Raw genomic sequence first — 16584 nt, forward strand, 5'->3', positions numbered from 1 at the left:
TGTAATTATAGTAAAATGTGAGAGCAGAAGTTGAAGATATTGTGCAAGCAACCAAAAAGAAACTAACTCATTTTACTTTTCTGAAAAGTATTCATTTTTGCTAATTAAGAATTAATTTTTGCTAATCCTTTTATATGTTCTGGCACTAATATCTTAATGTTGAGATGGTCCACTGCTTTTGTATTCTCAGATAATTTTTTATATATAAAAAAGCAAACACGTATCTCCATCAATATTGGGGATAAATACACAAACTGCTTGGCCTCTAGATAATATGATCTGTTATGATGTGCAAACTAAGTCAAGCCAAGAAGACACATTTTCTGCTTACTGGTAATATGAGGAAAAAAGGAAATTTCAAATTTCCTCCTTAGCAGATACTGAGAGGATACTTAGGTATAAGATGTGTAATTCTTAATATCTAATATCTACAGATCTGTGCAGAAGAACAGTCCATACCGGAGAAAAAAAAGTTGAGAACAACAAAAGCTAGGTCCAGGGAACATTATTATAGGATTGGATCTGCTATGGCTTAAGTAATCCCTGGGCCTGGAGTTTTAGCTATATTAGTAGAAAAAGAGTTTATTTTCTCCAAGTAGGTTTAATCTGGAACTCTGCCACTTGCAACCTCAAATCCTGGTAATTAAACATATATAACCAAGGCTTACAGAATCAAAACAGTAACTATTATACTTTTGAATTTCTGCCTCAAGAATTTCTGTTCCTCCAAACCTGTAATGTTGTATGATGATTATTATCCAATTAAAATATTTTTTAATTGATTGACCCACTTTCAGCAAAATTTCCAATTCTCAATCAATAATCTACCTGTCTTCCTCTGAGACACTACTACAGTTTCTGAGCTGATGGCTTTCTCTTTCAATCATAAGCAATGCATTCAAATTTGTTGGTAATATCTGAGGATCAACTTTATCAAAGGCATATACAAAGAACAGTCACACCAGATACGAATTAGCATGACACAATTAGAAACATATGGAAAAATAAAGTAATAAAGTGTGAAAATATTGGCAATACTACAACAAAGGACACTTGATTGTTAATGTAACCAGTTATAGAAATACATAACTATAAATAAAGGAAATTTATCAATTCTGAAGAAAAAACTAATTAAGCAGATGAAAAAGAAATGGCAGAATTCAGAAGAAAGGAAGAGTGTACAAGAAAATCACAAAAGGTTTTAAAAACTCAGATGTAAGAAACAATATAAGCCATAAATACTCATTAAACTTTGATAACTATGCAATACCATGTATGCGCTGAGTTTTTTAAAAAGTTCTGGCTAAAGAATGCTAAATAGGATAAAAAAAAGACCTTACTCTCACAGAGCTTAGAATTTATCAGGTAAACCTGAAAGCATGCCATGCATTATGCACATCCAAATAATCCAAATTTCATTAAAATTTTGGCTTACAACTTGAGAGAATAATAAAAATTAATAAGTTAGACACAAATCCCAAATTCTGCAGTGACTGGTAAGTGTTATTTACATACTTACTGTACAGATTTGTTCTTTATAATATCGTTATTGACCACAGATACAATCAGTGCCTCAATCAGAATCGGAAAACAAGTCTACTGACTCCCAGTTTTATTTCTTTCCATAACAGCATTCATGAGCATGTCAAAATTAATCAACATTGTTCATTCTTGCTAACTTCAAAAATAATAGCAATAATTGTAATAACAAATGTTTCATTTTCTTTTTTTAATCTTTTATTTAATAAATATAAATTTCCAAACCACAAGTTTTGAATTATAGTGGCTTCCTCCCCCCATAAGCTTCCTCCCACCCACAACCATCCCATCTTTCTCTCCCTCTCCCATCCTTTTCACATCAAGGTTCATTTTCGGCTGGCACTACAGCTCACTAGGCTAATCCTCCGCCTTGTAGCACTGGCACAACGGGTTCTAGTCCCGGTTGGGGCGCCAGATTCTGTCCCGGTTGCCCCTCTTCCAGGCCAGCTCTCTGCTGTGGCCAGGGAGTGCAGTGGAGGATGGCCCAAGTACTTGGGCCCTGCACCCCATGGGAGACCAGGAGAAGTACCTGGCTCCTGCCATCCTATCAGTGCGGTGCGCTGGCTGCTGCACGCCGGCTGCGGCGGCCATTGGAGGGTGAACCAATGGCAAAGGAAGACCTTTCTCTCTGTCTCTCTCTCTCTCACTGTCTGTCGCTCCCCCACTTGCAGAGGAATGACACTGGACCCTGCGCTGTTCTCTTTCCCCGGCACTTCCCTGGTTTGCTGCTGCTCCCCCCCCCCCCGTCTCTGCAGAGGGGCAGCACCCCGCCGCTTCCCCCACTTCCGCAGAGGAGCGGCACACCGCCGGCCGGCTCTCTCAGGGGTTCCTCAGATGTTCCTTCTGCATGTTGTCTCTCTCCTCCTTTATAGTCCTCTTCCACCAATCCCAACTCTGCTGGTGTTCTCTCCCCACGTGCTGAGCACGCTGCTCTCCTCCAATCAGGGGCAGGATCAGCTCCGGCAGCTTGTTAGTCGAATTGCTGAGGCAGCTGTGTGGAAGTTGTTTACTCTCTTTCAGCGCCATATGGTGGGAGATCAGATGCATAGAGTTAGTCTTAGCAGTTCCATTAGTTTAGTCTAGTCTCAGTAATCTCAGTATTTGTCCTCAGTATTTATTTGTCCACAGTCTTAGTACATTTTGGCTCCCAGGCTACGGGCCCTACCATGTTACGGGAGACGGGCCCTGCTCCCCACAACTGTCCACTCTGCCTGTCAAACCCATTCTTCCTGCTGGGATCTCACTCACAGAGATCTTTCATTTAGGTCATTTTTTTTTTTTTTGCCACAATATATTGGCTTTCCATGCCTGCAAAACTCTCATTGGCTTTTTATCCAGATCTGAATGCCTTCAGGGCTGATTCTGAGGCCAGAATGCTGTTTAGGGCATTTGCCATTCTGAATCTGCTGTGTATCCTGCTTCCCATGAAGGATCATTCTCTCATTTTTCATTCCATCAATTATTATTTTCAGACACTGGTCTTATTTATATACTCCCTTTGACACTTAATCCTATCTTTTTGATCAATTATGAACTTAAACTGATCACTTCAACAAGTAAGATGGCATTGGTACATGCTAACTTGATGGGATTGAATTGGGATCCCCTGGCACATTTCTAGCTCTACCATTAGGGGTAAGTGCGAATGAGCATGTGCCAAACTGTACATCTCTTCCCTTTCTTATTCCCACTCTTATATTTAACAGGAATCACTTTTCAGTTAAATTTAAACACCTAAGAATAATTGTGTGTTAATTAAAGAGTTCAATCAATGGTATTATGTAGAAAAAAAGATACTAAAAGGAATAAAATAGTAAGTTGTTCCTCCACAGTCAGGACAAGGGCTGAACAAGACATTGTTTCTCATAGTGTCCATTTCCCTTCAACAGGTTTCCCCTTTGGTGCTCAGTTAGTTGTCACCATCAGGGAGAACATGATATCTGTCCCTTTGGAACAGGCTTAATTCACTCAGCATAATGTTTTCCAGATTCCTCCATCTTGTTGTAAATGACCGGATTTCATTATTTTTGACTGCTTTATAGTATTCTATAGAGTACATGTCCCATAATTTCTTTATCCAGTCTACTGTTGATGGGCATTTGGGTTGGTTCCAGGTCTTAGCTATTGTGAATTGAGCTGCAATAAACATTGAGGTGCAGATTGCTCTTTTATTTGCCAATTTAATTTTCTTTCAGTAAATTCCAAGGAGTGGGATGGCTGGGTTGAATGGTAGGGTTATATTCAGGTTTCTGAGGAATCTCCAGACTGACTTCCATAGTGGCTTTACCAGTTTGCATTCCCACCAACAGTGGGTTAATGTCCCTTTTCCCCCACATCCTCGCCAGCATTTGTTGTTAGTTGATTTTTGTATGTAAGCCATTCTAACCGGGGTGAGGTGAAACCTCATTGTGGTTTTGATTTGCATTTTCCTAATGGCTAGTGATCCTGAACATTTTTTCATGTGTCTGTGGCCATTTGACTTTCCTCTTTTTAAAAATATTTATTTATGTCCTTGGCCCATCTCTTAAGTGGGTTGTTGTTTTGTTGTTGTGGAGTTTCTTGATCTCTTTGTAGATTCTGGTTATTAATCCTTTATCAGTTGCGTAATTTGCAAATATTTTTGCCTCTTCACTTTCCTGTTTCTTTTGCCGTACAGAAACTTCTCAAATTGATGTAATCCCATTGATAATTTTGGCTTTGACTGCCTGTGTCTCTGGGGTCTTTTCCAAGAAGTCTTTGCCTGTGCCTTTATCTTGCAGGGTTTCTCCGATGTTCTCTAATAATTTGATGGTGTTGGGTTGTAGATTTAGATCTTTAATCCATGTTGAGTGGATTTTTGTGTAAGGCGTAAGGGAGGGGTTTTGCTTCATGCTTCTGCATGTGGAAATCCAGTTTTCCCAGCTCCATTTGTTGAATAGACTGTCCTTGCTCCAGGAATTGGTTTTAGATCTTTGATCAAATATAAGTTGGATGTAGATGTTTGGATTGATTTCTGGTGCTTCTATTCTGTTCCATTGTGATTATAAAGTAAATTGAAATTATTTCATTGCAAAATTAAAAGAAAAATAATAAAATGAGAGGAGTGAGGATGGAAAGTGGGGGAGGGAGGGTGGATGAAATGAAAACATATGTCAAATAATTCAAATCTTAGAAAACATTTTAGGTTTTTCTAGATATTATTTAGATTTTGTTTAAAGTATGCCACAGTATTTGAGAATTGAGGAGGAGGTGTAGTATTAATTTTTCAAATGACACAGTTAAAGACCCTAGTCAGCCCAATACTGACTTTTTAAAAATTAATTTCCTTTTGAACTATTTCTGAGAATATTTTCCTGTTTCAGAAATTTTTATTTAAAAATTTACCCAAGTTGAATTGCTTCATTTCAGCAGTTATATTGTAGTTAATAAAATATTAACATTAATATGAGTCAAGTGACTTCTCTGAAAAACAAAAACCAAGAGATTTTTTCTCATTTCCTCTCTCATTAACACATTCTTTGCAGGTTTGTTTTAATTTACAGATAACCTAATAATATGAAACAGCATGATTCTAATCTGGAAGACTTTTTTCTTCTCGTTTTAGTCTTTCTAATAAGACAATGACTCGACCATCCAGTTCTCTGCATCCTAAATCAGACCCACAAATTGAAACTCTAGTACCTGTTTCCCACCTGTACCATTCCTCATCTGGATAACATCATTCATTTTTTTTCACACTGCCAGAAACCTAGTTACTATCAATAACTGAGTTCCCTACAGCTACTCTCTCTAAATTATTTCTACATTTTATTTTGTCTCCTAAATGTCCTTCAAATCCAATTAACTTCATCCCTCCTATGATGATAACAAAAGCTACCACCAGCTCTCATCAAGACCATGTCTGGTGAGGATCTTGGGAACAATAATCCTGAATACTCTTGTCTCTTCAAATTCAACCTCTGCCCTCCATGTCAAATTTGTCTTGAAAATCTTGAATTTCTTTTTTCTTCTATGAAAAATAGGGGAAAGTCTTTCTAGAATGCTGACCTGATCTCTACAATTCTTTTTGCCTTTGAGTTATTGTGGCAGACTCCACTCCTCGATGGACAAAACATTACTTTCCATGCCAAATGATCTCTTTAGAAAACGTGATCTTCCCATCCAGAGGCAATGTCCATTTCCTCCCACTGAATCTGATTAGACCTTTGACCACCATGCTAATTTTCTGGTTAGTGTGTCAAATCCTACATTCCACAGTAACTACAAACTCTGATATTGCTGCTCTCCACTCTTTAGCCAGAAAAGCAAATCAACACTTAAATGTGTTCCTGTGGGTGGATGAGAGATGTTACTGTCACCAATAACAAGCTAAAAGTTATGAAGGTAGGGACATCTCTTATATGTCCTGTTGGTTCACCAGCCAAGCCCATGCAGATGCTGAATGGATTATGAAAAATCTCATGAACTCAACCAAGTAGAAACTCAGATTATACAGGCTATCCTAGAACTTACATTATTTCCAAAGTAGATTAATAAGGCCTTTGGTACTGATGTGATATCATTGGCCTGGTGAATTTATTATTCCATTTGCCATTTATTCTTTTTACTGGTTAGAAAAAATGATATAATAATTATTCATTCACATTTTAGATCTATTTTATTACCAACTTTATCATAATATCAAGAAATTGAACAACCTTAGTTGATCTCTAGAATATCACATTGATAGCATCATCCTGATTGGACAGGGCCAACAGGAGGTGAAGAGTACAATGGTGGCCTTAGCATTCACTCCATAGAAGAGAAACTAACCCTAGGAGGATTAAGGGACTTGTCATTTCTACGGAATTTTCAGGGGTTCAGTGATCAAGAACATAGTATAATATGTTCATCAAATCCAGGGGAAAACTTTTTTTTCATATTGCCTTACCTTCCATAAAGAAGGCTACTATGTACAGACCCCTATGAACATTAAAATGAGAATAATCATAAAAATAAAATTTAATATTCAAATTTCCAATGACTATAAAGATACATGTTCTTTGCTCAAAGATTCCTTATTTTAAGTAAACAAGTACTTATTCTTGTGTGTTTCAGTTAAAAATAATGAGAAGACCTCAAGTAAGGTTGAATTATTCCCAATTTGATTGGAATAAACAATCTGCAAAAGCTTCTCTAAATGTGTAGTCACAAGAGAGCCATCTGGCTCCATGTAATTACACCCATATCATCCAATTCTAAATTTTAAATGTAAAAGCTGGTCCAGGAATGTCATACAGATTGTGACATAAACTTGGGAATTGCTGATCCATAACCAATCAACAGGTTTTATTCATATGAGTGTATTCCTGTCTCATTTACATTACACACAAACACAGCACAGAGTCAGAGATTTCTCAATGAGTTGCTGCTAGTATGAACTCATTTCTATTAAAGTATTTCAGAATGAAGTGAAACAGATATTAAGACACAAAAGAAACTCTGCCTCACACTTTTCTGCATATACATTTTTTGAATCACATGCTTTGTGAGTAGAAAAATGTTTATGGCCATTTATTGTACAACATTATGACTTCTGCAGGCTTACTGCAAGATATTGGGTTTGTGTTTGTTTTGGGCCTATTATAGGTAAATTTGCAATCACCAGTTTAGATTTTGCCTAGATTACCTTTCATTATCATAGTGTATTTCTAGGGTAGAGAATAAATCTCTAATAGAATTTTCTCCTAACACAGTAACATTAAAGCCATAGATAATTTATGGTACATATTCTATATAAGTGTATATGTTTATATACATATCCATGTATGTATATATGTGTATATATATATATGTGTATATATATATGTATTCTATCCTTACATTAATTACTTGTCAATTGCTATGTCACATTGCTCTGCTGGATTCATCACAATTCTTTTATTTACATAGGCTACATTTTATAGCATTGGTTTTAATTTGTGGCCTTATTAATGAATTTTTCATTAAACAATAAGGTTATATTATTGTATACAATTAATGGGTACCCTAACAACTTCTACTCCATGGCAACTATAACAGCACTTCTGATAACTTCAGTTTCATATTACAAAAATAAACTGAGTTGGAAATTGCATTATTAATTTACATACTGAAACTATTTTCAGGATTGTATTATCCATGTTTATTTCTTTAGCAGTACCATTGCTGACATTTATGTCAATCTATTACTAGAAATATATTCTTAAGGGGGCTGGTGCTGTGGCACATCTGGTTGAGGCCCTGAAGCACCGGCATCCCATATGGGTGCCAGTTCTAATCCCGACTGCTCCTCTTCCGATCCAGCTCTCTGCTATGGCCTGGGAAAGCAGTGGAAGATGGCCAAAGTCCTTGGGCCCCTGCACCTTCGCAGGAGACCTGGAAGAAGCTCCTGGCTTCTGGCTTCGGATTGGTGCAGGTCCAATGCTATCCACTGGTGATATACGAAACAGAATATCTCAGTCTTGTAACATTGGACCAATGGAAGGGCTGTAAGATGTAGAAACACACACAGTTTCAAACATTAGTCTTTGACTTAACATATCTGTCTCTCTCTCTCTCTCTTTTTTTTTTTTTTTTTTTTTTTTTGACAGGCAGAGTGGACAGGGAGAGAGAGAGAGACAGAGAGAAAGGTCTTCCTTTGCCATTGGTTCATCCTCCAATGGCCGCCATGGCCGGCACACTGCTGCCAGCGCACCCCGCTGATTCGATGGCAGGAGCCAGGTACTTCTCCTGGTCTCCCATGGGGTGCAGGGCCCAAGCACTTGGGCCATCCTCCACTGCACTCCCTGGCCACAGCAGAGAGCTAGCCTGGAAGAGGGGCAACTGGGACAGAATCTGGCGCCCCGACCGGGACTAGAACCCGGTGTGCTGGCGCCGCAAGGCGGGGGATTAGCCTAGTGAGCCACGGCACTGGCCTTAACATATCTCTTAAAAATCACTTTCTTCCTCCCATCTTTTGACCTTAAATTTTTACCTAGCATACCTCTAAATTCTTCTGTCTCAGTTTTTATGTGGCATTCTTCAGTGTTGCTTTCTGTACGCACATTAATCCAGTGTCCTAAAAGATTGGTACTTGCTATAATTTATTAATTCATTTGATTCACTAAGTTACCTTTCTGTGTGGCTTCCTAGCTTTTGTTTTTGTATATTATCATAAAGTTAATATTTTATTCTTCAAAATGTAGAAAAAACCTATATTTTGTTTTCTGAACTCAAAATCAGGTAAAAAAATTAAAATTTTTTATATTGGATCATATGCAACATAATGGGTATTGCTCTGACCTTTGGGTATTTTTCCCCACTTTCCATGCTTCTGCATTGATTTTTTGAATGATCCTGTTTTTCCTTAATAATGACTAATTATTTTTAATTACTTTATTTACTTAAGAGGAATGCTTTATAATTTATTTTACTACCTATTGGAGACATAAACTTTAATAACTTGTTTTTTTTTTCCATTTTTTCTGCGACTTTTATCAGGAAAGGGTTATAATTGTATGAAGAGAAGAAAACTCAATACTCTTCTTTCTAAGACAGTCTTGATTTAACTCTCCTGGCTTGCATTCTCCTTCTTATTACCTCATTAATTCATATATGACAAGAAATACAAACTCTTAATTGTGTTTCCTGAGATCAGTTCTTTTAAGAGATTAGTAAAAAGATAAGGTGTTTAAAATTTAAACAGTATTCTAGAGGGTGAATAAATTCATTCTCATATGTTTTAAGGGTATTCATAGTTTTATTGGCTATGGTGTTTATTCATTATTTGTGTCCTTTCCTATTAGTTACAAAAATGGTTTCAAAGGCAAAAAGCAGATACTTTTAGAAGAATTCTATGATTTTTAAAATCCATTTCTTAAAGGTTTATTTATTTTACTTGAAAGTCAGAATTACACAGAGAGAGAAGGAGAGGCAAAGAGAGAGGGAGATGTCTTCCATCCACTGGTTCACTTCCCAATTGGCCACAAAGGCCGAAGCTGTGCAGATCGGAAGCCAGGAGCCAAGAGTTTCTTCCAGGTCTCCCACGTGGGTGCAGGGGCCCAACGACTTGGGCCATCTTCTACTGCTTTCCCAGGCCATAACAGAGCTGGATAGGAAATGCAGCACCCATATGGGATGCCAGCACTGCAGACGGCAGCTTTCCTTGCTATGCCACATCACCAGCCCCTAACCACTGTTATTAACAACACGTTCATTTACTGTTCATATTTAAAATTAAAATAATCTATAAAAGTACAATGATATAAATTATATATCAAAATTGGGCATTCATTTAGTCAGTTTGACCTTTTAACTTGTGAATATGATGCATTAGCTATAATTATGATCAATATTTTTCTCCAGTGGTGATGCGATATTTAACCTGAATTATGATTGCCATTTAATAGTAAATATTATGGCCAGTGCTATGAGGATCCATCTCTCTGCTATGGCCTGGGAAAGCAGTAGATGATGACCCAAGTCCTTGGGCCCCTGCACACATGTGGGAGACCTGAAAGTAGCTCCTGGCTACTGGCTTTGGATTGCCACAGCTCTGGCCATTGTGGCCATCTGGGGAGTGAACCAGCTCATGGAAGAACTCTCTCTCTGTAACTCTGCCTTTCAAATAAATAAACAAATCTTTTAAAACAATATTAAATATTCTGGCCATACTTCAGTTGTGGCCTTTTGAATAATTAACTGTGAAGTGGAAGATAAGGGTACCTGTAACTACAGTGAAAGTGCTTATTTGCACTGAATCTTCAAGCCAGCACTAAGAACTATATATCTTATATAATATATCATCTATTTATTGTACAATAATGCAGGAGTCATATTTGGAATATATTATAATTCAGTATGGAGAAGAAACCCCAATACTCTGTTTTTTTTGGTACAGACCAACTGTACAATTTACCTTTTGAATGAATTAGTAATACTTTTCCCAAAGGCATAAAGTTTGACAGTAACAGAGGCCAGCTTTAAATTCATGACTTTTTAAATTCAAAATCAATTGCTATTTTATTCTACTTTCTATATGGCCTTTGGAATAGTTAAATATGTTTCTTAGATAATATGAATTTTCATTGCTGGCATTTTATTTGCTTTGATACTTAGATTCAATTGGACAACATGTAATATTTTCCTAACTTTTAATAATATTTCAATTTTTACTTACTACTTGAGTATATTTACTCTATTATGTATGCCTGTCCAAAAGTAATGACTACATGGATATTAATGAATTATGTAGAGAACTTATGTAAATGATGAATGTCACTTTAGTGAATATAAGAACATAACATCCTTTAATTTATTCATGGCATTCATTAAGATCAGGTGATTAAGTTATTTCTGTTATTCAACAATATGTACTGGGAACATACATATATGGGGCTTGTTTTAGACTTTGACTATGCAATGGTGAACAAAATTAAGTTTACCAATTAGTGAACAAAGTAATAAACAAGCAAATACCACGAGTCTAGGTGGACAAAAGTACAAATAAAAGCAGGTGTCATCATGTCAGGAATAGAATTTAGATGGGATCCAAGGAAGGTGTATCAAAGAGGTGAATAAGGAATGAGAGAACTGGTAAAAGATCATTCTGGAATGGCAACAGCATATTCAGAAGTTCTGATCCAATGATGAGATTCGTGTCAAATGAGAGACAGAATGAACAGAGCAGAGGGAAGGTGAAAGAAAGTGGTAGGGGCCCATTCAGAAGACAGGTGGAGGACAGGCCATTCTGGGCTTCATAAGCTGTAGCAGAGAAGTTAGTGTTTGTGTCTGACAGCATTGGCTAAGCCACCTTCATACCTGGGACTGTCTGAGGCTCATTCCCTCAAAACACAATAATTCCCTTGCAAGACACAGACATTCCACAGAAGTTTGCTAGACAAAAAGCCAGCTCTATTGTTCCTCAGTTAAGATTATTCTGAGGTATCCTCTATCCTACCTGACAGAGTATCCCACTGAGGTATATGGTTGGAAATTTGGATTTTTAGGGTGCAATTGTAAGTCACAGTTTTAAATAAGGAGGGATGGAACCCCTTCTCATTTTGAAACATCTTTCTGACTGTATGGCAAATGAATGTGGATCAAGAGTGAGAAATCAGGGAGTCCATTCAGAGCCTCATGAAATAATTATGGCAGGCACCAATGTGATATGTATTTGAGTAGTAGGGAGATTTCAAGAAGTGAAATCATGATATTCATGATGCCATTTTCAAAAGAGGACTTTGAACCAATAGGTGGAGGGGGAAATGGTGAAATAAAGACCTGGAAATTTTGCACTGATGTCTTAAGTGGTGAAACAGGCTTTATTTTGTGTTTGCAATAAAATGAGGTAGATTATAGAGGAGCAAATAAAGAATTCATTTACAGAAATATGTTTGAGTTGCCTACAAAATATCTCAATGGACATGTAAAGAAAGAAATTAGCCAGGAGTGCATGGGAAAGATTGGATATAGAAATGTCAATTCAGAGTATAGAAAATATTTTGGGGCTGATGTTGTGGTGTAGCAGATAAAGCTACTGCTTGCAATGCCAGGATGCCATATGTGCACCTGTTCCTGTCCTGGTTGCTCCATTTTTGATCCAGCTCTCTGCTAATGCCCTGGAAAAAGCAACAGAAGATGGTTCAAGTCTTTGGACAACTGCCACCTACATGGGAAACCTAGATGAAGCTTCTGGCTCCTGGCTTCAGCCTGGCACAGCCCCAGCCGTTGTAGCCATTTAGAGAATGAACCAACGGAAGGAAGATCTCTCTCTGTGTGTCTCTCCCCCTCTCTCTGTAGCTCTGACTTTCAAGATAAAAAATATTTTAAAAAGAAAATATTTTTGTCTACAATATTGTTAAGATGCATAGGAAGAGTTAGAGAAAAGTAGAGTAAAAGACTGAGCATCCAACTCTCCAAAATTTAGAGGTCAAGTGGAGGATAAACCAACTTGGCAAGGGATAAAATGATGTGTGTGCACCAATACATCTTAACACCTCTTTTACTTTCCATTCATGCTTTGAATAAATATTGATTGTAAATTAATCACATTTCATCTATCCTAATATACACTGGAGTATGAATACTACTTCTGCTGTCCAGGAAATCATCGGATAATGGAGGGGATATATGAAAGATTCAATCACAAGTATACAGGATACAACATGCATGTAAAAAGTGAAATGCAGAAAAAGGATCTATTATCAGATCAAGGGCAGGGACTGGGAATTTTTTTTTATTTAATGAACATAAATTTCCAAAGTACAGCTTATGGATTACAATAGCCCCCCCCCATAACTTCCCTCCCACCCACAACACTCCCCTCTCCCACTCCCTCTCCCCTTCCATTCACATCAAGATTCATTTTCAATTAACTTTATATACAGAAGATCAATTTAGCATATATTAAGTAAAGATTTCAACAGTTTGACCCACACAGAAACACAAAGTGTAAAATACTGTTTGAGTACTAGTTATAGCATTAATTAAACACCTGAGAGTAATTGTGTATTAATTACAGAGTTCAACCAATAGTTTTAAGTAGAACATAAAAAATACTAAAAGGGTAAAGTATTAAGTTCTTTCTTTTTCTTTTTCTTTTTTTTTGTTTGTTACATAGTTTTTTTATTTAATAAATGTGAATTTACAAAGTGCAACTTTTGTATTGTTGTGGCTCCCCCCCCACCTCCCTCCCTCCCGTGGCCTCCCCCTCTCCCACTCCCTCTCCCATCCCACCCTTCATCGAGTTTCATTTTCAATTACCTTCATATACTGAAGATCAACTTAGTATATACTAAGCAAGGATTTCAACAGGCCGCACTCACACAACCGCACAAGGTATAGGGTATTGTTCGACTAGTAGTGTTGTTTTTAAGTTTCATAGTAAAACACATAAATGACAGAGATCCTACGTGGGGAGCATGTACCCAGTGACTCCCATTGTTGATTTAACAATTGGAACTCTTATTTATGATGTCAGCAATCACCCGAGACTCTTGCTATGAGCTGTCTAGGCTATGGAAGCCCCTTGAGTTCACTGACTCTGAACTTGTTTAGTCAAGGCCGTATCACAGTGGAGGTTCCTTCCTCCCTTCAGAGAAAGGCGCCTCTCTCCTTGATGGTCTGTTCCTTCTGCTGGGGTCTTGTTCACCAGGATCTTTCATTTAGATTGTTTTTTTGCCACCGTGTCATGGCTTTCCATGCCTGTGAGACTCTCATGGACCTTTTAGCCAGATCAGAATGTCCCAAGGGTTGATTCTGAAGCAGGAGTGCTGCCATTCTATGAGTCTGTTGTATGTCCTGTTTCCCCCGCAGGATCATTCTCTCCCTTTTAATTCTATCCTTCATTATTTGCTTACACTGGTCTTATTTGTGAAATCTCATCGACACATACCCTATCTTTTTGATCGGTTGTGTATTTATACTCATCACTTTACTAAGTACTCTGGCATTGGTACCTGCCTCCTTGGTAAGATTGAGTTGAAATCCCCTGGCACATTTCTAGTTCCACCATTGGAGGTAAGTCAGAGTGAGCATGTGCCAACCTATATATCTCCTCCTTCTGTTATTCCCACTCCTATGTTTAACAGAGATCACTTTTCTGTTAATTTTAAACACCTAAGAATGATTGTGCATTGATTACAGAGTTCAACCAGTGGTCTTATGTAGAACAAACAGAGCAACAACAACAACAACAAAAATACTAAAGGAATAAAATAGTAAGTTGTTCCTCAACAGTCTAGACAAGGGCTGATCATGTCATTGTCTCTCATAGTGTCCATTTCACTTCAATGGGTTTTAATAAATAATTCATGGGTAGGAAACTGCATACTGAAAACAACATTTGAGATGGCAAGGGCATTGAAAAAGTGCTGGAAGTGTGAAAAGCTTCAAATTATACCTCCACCCACTGAATGAGACTGTTGTGATTCAACAGCATGTTATGGTGATTTCCTCAATGTGAAGTATAATGAACTTTTAGAACATTAGTTTTTCAGTTATATGAAATACAGAGTAGAACAGACAGAGACGAATCATGAGATAACATCAGTAGTGTGCATTGGAATGACTGGAAAGACTAAGGAATCCGTAGAGATTAGCATGCTAATACAAGAATCACTAACATTATAAAAATATAATTATTATTCTAAAATGCTAAGATTTGATAACTGTGTAGTCAGGCCCTTTAAAAACCCAAAATCTTAAGAGGTACCCATATAATCCACATTGTATGGAAGAGGAAACTGAGGCACAGGAACTCTACCTGACTTGCTGTGGTTGATAAGACCTGTATTCAAACACGTCCATTCTGGCATCAGAACACACACTAGACAGTTCTTGTATATGAGGTAAAATGGGAAGTCTTGTGGTACTTTGGATGTGTTGCCATTGAGTCAGAAGTTACTGATGCCTACATGATGCTGTTTTATATTTTAGAGTTTGTGTTACTATTGGTCAACATGCAATAAATAGGTATAAAAGCAGGATTGGCGATTAAATATTCTCAATATTTCAATTAAATATGGCATTAAAATATTACAGATCAAGTATAAACTCCTATAATTCAAGCCAAGTAGCATTTTTAGAGATTTCAGAATTTTTCAAAGTACCTGTAGTCCTTTAAAAGAGAAACTTCTCAGTGGCATCCATTGTTGTTAACATCCAGTATATAGTAGCATAACTTAGAGAAAAACAAGAGCATGATTTTGACTTTACAAAATTTATATATTGCAGATAATAATCTGTTTTACAAATTCTTCTGCACTGAACAAAATATGGGTTACCTGTCACATCCAGAAAAGTTCCTATCCAGAACCACTGATTGTGGCCGATCACCTAAACATAGAATACAGAAGCAAATTAAGTCTTCCTATCCCTGATGTAACCAATAAAACCATAGTTCCTAAAAGTCAAAAACACTCATATAGTGTGACTTTCATTTTGTCATTGAAATTATGCATAATCCAAGGATCAGGGAGATCATATGTAAATGTTTCCATTGCATATGGTAAAGAAGGGTCTCCATTCCTCATTAATTCCCTACAGTCCTATATATATGGCTCTTAAGAAGTTGTATGGTGCAATTAGAGGTGGCTCCTAATAACCATACCCTGAGTCAGGAGAGTTAAACATAATATGAAAATCACCAATAGAAAAATTATCAAGAAAGGGTAACATTCTTTCCTGTCCACAATATTATCTGGGATTATATTTCTTTTTAAACATTTATTATATTTTTATATATTTTGTTTATTTGAGAGGCAGAGAAACACATGAAGAGAGGGAGAGAAAGAGAGAGAGAGAAAGAGAGAGAGAGGGAGAGAGAAATTGAGATTTCCCATCTCTCATCTGCTGGTATACTCCCCAAATGTCTGCAATGGCTGAGGCTGAGGCAGGCCAAAGACAGGATCCAGGAACTTCTTACAGGTCTACCACATGAATGGCAAGGACCCAACTACTTGAGGTACTGCATCCCCCAGGGTGTGAATTAGCAGGAAGTTGTAATCTAAATTGGGGCCAAGATTAAAACCCAGGCATTCTGATGTGGGATGTAGACATTCCAACTGATGATTTAATGGCTGTATCAAGTGTACACCCCAGCATTTTACCTCTAACCCTGGAATTTAACTTAGTGGTGACCTAGAGTCATTAAATTATGTTTCTCACATTCCTAGGCCTTGTGATAATTTATAGTGTCATTTGAGACCTCAAGAGTGGTGAATAAATGTCCCTTACTCAACTGCAATCAAAAGGGCAACACATTCAATCATTCTCTTTAACACAAAACAACATGGAGCTCTGGGGTTCTGTAACTTGAGGACACAAATGAAATGTGATAAAGTGTTTCAACAAAGAACTCTTAGACTCTCTAATGATCTTATTTTTTTGCTGTTCACCATTGTGTAGCTGCATTTTACCTAATTCTATCCTCCACTTTATCTCAATTTCCCACTGTCAGGTATTTTGTTTAATTTCTGCTACATGGTAGTTTTTGTCTTAGTAGCTGGTGGCTTCTTCATGCCTATGAACTGTGGGGAGCAACCAGGAGGAGGCCTTGCTGGTACT

General features: G+C 37.3%; 1 long non-coding RNA gene across 1 annotated transcript in view; it reads right to left on the reverse strand.

The window, feature by feature from the left end:
- The window catches only part of LOC127483713 (uncharacterized), a 97579-nt gene extending 82893 nt beyond the window's left edge, over positions 1-14686 (reverse strand). Inside the window, exon 1 of the long non-coding RNA XR_007910237.2 lies at positions 13282-14686. This is a non-coding gene — a long non-coding RNA (uncharacterized lncRNA). The remainder of the gene's footprint in view (positions 1-13281) is intronic.
- Between the last annotated feature and the right edge of the window lie 1898 nt (positions 14687-16584).

The sequence above is a fragment of the Oryctolagus cuniculus genome, chromosome 12 (assembly GCF_964237555.1).
Source record: "Oryctolagus cuniculus chromosome 12, mOryCun1.1, whole genome shotgun sequence".
Taxonomy (NCBI): Eukaryota; Metazoa; Chordata; class Mammalia; order Lagomorpha; family Leporidae; genus Oryctolagus; species Oryctolagus cuniculus.